The following is a 5,518-nucleotide window of genomic DNA, read 5'->3' on the forward strand; positions in this document are numbered from 1 at the left end:
AAATACTGGGAAATAGGGCACATTTTTATAAAGACTTACATGTCATTTTTGATGATAAAAATATTCTTTGGGTATAATTTTTTAAAGGTCTGAAATGTGTGAGGTAGCAACAAAATTTTAGAGATGCATATGCAGAAGTGGAGAATATAAAAACTAGTTGTTATACTCTTAGCTGCTATGACAATAATCCAATTAAATCATGTTCACTAAATTAAAATAGTCAATTGATAATAACTCATCACTTTTGTGTATTAAAAGGAGTAGGAATGCATATACTACTTAACTATTAGAATGGCAAAGTGAGGGTTTCAGCAAAAAGCAGTGATAAAAATGAAGAAATCTATCAAAAACAAGTATTTCATAACTCTGGAAATTGACCAAAGACATTCAACAAAGTGAAAATAGTTTGTTCAAGAAAAACAACTAAACCTTAATAAAGGCAGTGGGAATGTGTGGCAATTTAACCTGGGGCTGCTCCAATTTCCAAGCTCCAGCTTCATGTTGTGACAACTCTACCATTGCAAGGTAGAGTTGCAATGGTAGAGTTGCATTACCAGGACTTGGTAGTCTCATGCTCGGAAGCAGCTGTCTTAATTTAGAGCATGGAAAATAAAAACTCATGCCCAGAGGCATTGTCAAAGCCAATAGTGATCTTGCTGGCAATCAATGGAAGGCTATTCATTCCTAGATGAGCATGAAGCCTTGTATACACAGAAAGTACTGACTTTACAATGATTGACTTGTAAACTGACTGAAATTGGGATGTGTATACCAATCGACACACAAATACATTATCAAGGTTGTTGAAAAATTATTCACTTAAGGAGTTTAAGCACAAACTTTGATCAATCGTTCCTTTACCACTAAGTTATGCTGACTCCGAGGTAATCTCTATGAAAGTAATATTGAAAATAAAATAAATTTTAAAAATAGAGCAGAGACATCAATGGCTACAGAGTACATGGAATACAGATTATGCAGAATTAGTCTAGTCAAGACTCCAAACAAACAAAAAATAAAACAAAACAAGAAACACATAGAAACAACAACAAAATTCATAGACGGGATCTCAATCCATAGAAACTATGCTATATTCTCTAAATGATCAGTTTACAACAACAAAAAAATTACATGACATGTAAAGCAGTAGGAAAATATGAGCCATGAGGGAGCATTCAATAGAAAATGTATCTGTTGGTGTCCAGATGTTGGACTTAACAGAAAAAGACTTCAAAGAATCTATTATAAATGTGTTTGAAGAATAAAGAAAACTGCTTCAAAAATTAAAGGAACATGTGTTGATGTTGACTCAAAGAATATTAAATTAGAGACATTTATTTTTAAAGAATTACAAATGTATGGTAAACAACATAAACTGATGAACAAAAACAGATCCAGAGACAGAGAAGCATCAATCATACCATCAAACCTCAGAGAGAAGGTAGGGGAGGGTGAGAGTAAGGGGGGAAGATCCACCAAAGGACTTGTATGCATACATATAAGCCTAACCAATGGACACAGACAACAGGGGTGAGGGCATGAGTGGGGGGTTGGGGGGTAATGGGGGAATAAGGACACATATGTAACACCTTAATCAATAAAGAAATTTTTAAAAAAGAATTACAAATGTAAATTTATAATTGAATAGTACAACTAAAATGAGAAATTTGTTAGAAGGACTGGATAGCATATTTGAGCTGATAGTGGAAGGAATCACTGAAACTGAAAATAAGCCAATAATGATTGTCTAATCTGAAGAAGAGAGAGAGAGAGAGAGAGAAACAGAGCCACAGAGATTTGGGAAAACACAAATCATACCATCATATGAATAATGGTATTCTTAGGATAAGAAAGATGGCATGGAGGGGCAGAAAAAGTATTTGAAGGAATAATGGCCAAAACATTTCCAAATTTGAAGAAAAATACTAATATATACATCCAAGAAACTCAATTGAATAAAATAGGATAAATATAAACAGCCATGCTTAGAGACAAGTAGACAAGGGGTTGAAAGATAAAGATGCCTGGAGACATGTAGACAAGGGGTTGAAAGAGAAAGACACAGAGAAACAAACCAGCAAGAGAAAATCAACTTATCAAATATGATTGAACCAAAGTAAGATTAATAGCTTACTTCTAGTCAGAAACAATGGAGGCCAGGAGGCAGTAAACTGGCATTCTTAATGTGTGGGAAGAAAAAAAAAAAAGACTTCTAAAAATTCTATATCCAGCAAAATTTTCTTCCAAAAATGAAGATGCAAAAAAGGCATTTCTACCTATGAAAAGATTGACACAATTTGTACCTATTATATCTGCCTTGCAAGAAATACTAAAGAAAGTCCTGCAGGAACAGGATAAAAAGAAAATGTATTATTTTTCCCTCATAATTATTTTTAAAACCAATGGCATGAAGCAATCTTATCTAATAAAAGAGTAATATGCAAATTAACCATAACTCCATGACAAATATGGCAGAGTCCATAGCAGCGGGGCAAGATGCTGGCGGCGTCACCCTGGCAACGTGAGCCCAGAAGGTATTGCCTCGGCGACCCGGGAGCAGGTCGGGCGGCCCTGGAGCAGGCCAGCAGGGCTAGCCGCAGGCAGCCCCCAGCAAGGCCTGCTCCCGGTCGGTTGCCGCCGGGGATCCAGAGCAGGAAAGAGCTGCCCACAGGCAGCCCCCAGCAGGCAGCACCCAGCAGAGCCTGCTCGCAGGTTGCTGCGGGGATCTGGGAGCAGGAAAGCGCGGCCAGCAGGCAGCCCCCAGCAGGGCCTGCTCCCGGGTCTCTGTGGCAATCTGTGAGCAAGCAAGTGCGGCCTGCATGCAGCACCTCACCCTGGCTACAGCTCAAGGAAGAAAACAACACACAGGCAAGGCCAGGAGCTTGAGAGATCAACACAGAGGGGTGCCTGCTCCAAGCCTACACAGTGTGGCTGGGGGCAGGCCCCCAGCACACACACACACACACACGGCATCTGCTCTGAGCCTCCTATGCAGCTTGGGGCAGGTCCCCAGCGGACACACACACACACACACACGGGGCGACTGCTCTGAGCTTCCAATGTGGCTGGGGGCAGGCCCCCAATGGGAACACACACACACACCACACACGGGGTGCTTGCATGTGCACCTGGCCTCTAGTACTAATATATAAAAATCCAGGGTCCATAATGACTGAACAGACCACTGGTCCATCCCCAGAACTCAGGTTCCATTGATCAGGGGATGGCTAACAGGAGAACTGGGGTTCCCTCTGGCTCCAATGAATCCATGACAGCAGAGACATTTTAAGTGGGTGGGTGGAAGGCAGACTGCTTGGTCCCTTCCCCGGCCCGCAGGCTCCCATTGATCAGGGGATGGTAAACAAGGAATCTGAGTGAGTGGCCCAGGGACTGGGGAGCAGCTGAAAGGCAGGCCTCTTGGTCCCTCCTCATGGCCCTCAGACTCTAATCAATCGGTGGTGGAGGTGGGGCAGAACTGGGGACTGGCTCCCTTAGTAGTCCTAAAGGTTCAATCTGAAGAGGAGAGGCCAGGCACCAATGGACCAGCGCCTCTGGCAAAATCCCAACAGTGCTGCCAGACTCCTGGAACTCGGCCTCAGGCACTGCGGCCACTTCCCCTCCCTAGACACTGCACAAGGAAGAAAGGATATCACCAGCAGAGCCAGGGGCGACCAGCGGTGACTGACTGCTCTCCCTGTGCTTCCTCTAGGTCACTCGAGCTGGTCCCTGCCCGCCCTGCTCCAGATGAAGTGTGATCACTGCACGCGGAAGGAATGTAGTAAAAAAAAACAAGAACCTATGACCAAGGGAATGCTGCAGTCAACGTCCGGAGTCTGGCTCAGGAGAACGGAGAGAAGGGAGCATTCCATAAGTTGGCCGATGCGAAAATATTTCTGAGTGACTGCCTGGCGTGTGACAGTTGTGTGACCACAGAGGAAGAAGTCCAAGTTTCTCAACAGAACACCAAGGACTTCTTCCATGTTCTGAACCTTAATAAGACATGTGATACCTCTCAGCACAAGGTGCTGGCAGTGTCTGTGTGTCCTCAGTCTCTGCCTTATTTTGCTGCTAAATTCAGCCTCAGTGTCACTGATGCATCCAGAAGGCTCTGTGGCTTCCTCAAAAGCCTTGGGATGCACTGTCTTTGACATGAAGATAGCTGCGGACTTCAGCATCCTGGAGAGTCAGAAGGAATTTGTGTATTGGCACTGCCAGCACCGTGAGGAAGAGCCCTGGCTACCCTTGCTGACTTCCACCTGCCCCAGCTGGGACCGATATGCAGAGCATGTGCTGGGTCACCCCATCACCCTCACCTCTGCACGGCCAAGTGTCCCCAGCAGATCATGGGCTCTCTGGTGAAAGGATTAGTTCACCAGACGGCAGAACCTGTCCCCAGACAAGATTTTCCACGTCACTGTGGCCCCGGGTTATGACAAGAAACTGGAGGCCCTTTGAGAAGATGTTCCCACAGCTTTACATAGTTCCCAGGGAGCTGACTGCATGTTAACTTCAGGTGAAATTGTCCAGATAATGGAGCAAAGTGACCTCGCCTCAAATGACGCCGCCGTGGACACTCTGTTTGGAGACATGAAGGAGGAGGAGATGAGGCTCCACGAGGGTGCCAGCTCCGACAGGTACCTGGAACACATCTTCAGGCACATGGCCAAGGAGCTGTTCAACGAGGACGTGGGAATGCTCACCTACCGCACCCTGAGGAACAAAGACTTCCAGGAGGTCACCCTTGGAAAGGACAGAGAGGTTCTGCTACGCTTTGAGGCTGCTTACAGCTTTTGGAAAACCCAGAAGTGGTCCTGAAGCTGTAGAGGGGCAAGTTCCCCTGCCACTTCGTGGAGTTCCTGGCCTGCGCCAGGGATACCTAAGTGGCAGGGGCCAGGCCCAGGCTGACAACAGGTGTGCAGACAGGGCACTGCTGCGGCAGATGGAAGGCATCTACGCTGCCATCCCGGTATGGCACCCGGAGACCAGCGCCCATGTGCAGGAGCTTTACCAGGAGTGGCTGGGGGGCGGGGGGATGCGCAACTCCCCCTGGGCCCAGGAGGCCCGGCACACAGCCTTGCAGGGGCCAGGGCAGCCTGCCAGGACATCAAGTGGTAAAGATCCAGCAGACACCCGGCCTGTAGGCCGCCTGAAGAGGGGTGTCAGACATGTGAAGGAAAGGCTTAGCGTCTCTGTCATCACTTTGGTTTTCAGAATTCCCTGCTTCCCATCTGTTGGCTCCCTCCCTCTGAGGGGCGCTGTTGTTGTCACATGGTGCAACTGGAATACTGTATCTCAAGAGGATTGCCCCAATGTAAGTATCCTTTTACCCAACGATGAAAAATTCCCAAAGAACAAGAATGGAGACAGACTACTGTCTTTTAGACTTAAAAAAAAAAACAACAACCCTGGAAGTGTCCTGCGAAGAGCTGAGACTTAGTTCTGTCCACGCACCTCAGAGAGATTGGATGAGGAAATGGCCCAGTTTGGCCCTGACTTTACCCACTTATGTTATTCTTGA

At 46.1% G+C, this 5,518-nt stretch overlaps 1 pseudogene; it reads left to right on the forward strand.

The window, feature by feature from the left end:
• The first annotated feature begins 3,744 nt into the window (after nt 1-3,744).
• The window catches only part of LOC102760498, a 2,072-nt pseudogene continuing 298 nt past the window's right edge, over nt 3,745-5,518 (forward strand).

The sequence above is a fragment of the Myotis davidii genome, unplaced genomic scaffold, assembly GCF_000327345.1.
Source record: "Myotis davidii unplaced genomic scaffold, ASM32734v1 scaffold229, whole genome shotgun sequence".
Classification (NCBI taxonomy): domain Eukaryota; kingdom Metazoa; phylum Chordata; class Mammalia; order Chiroptera; family Vespertilionidae; genus Myotis; species Myotis davidii.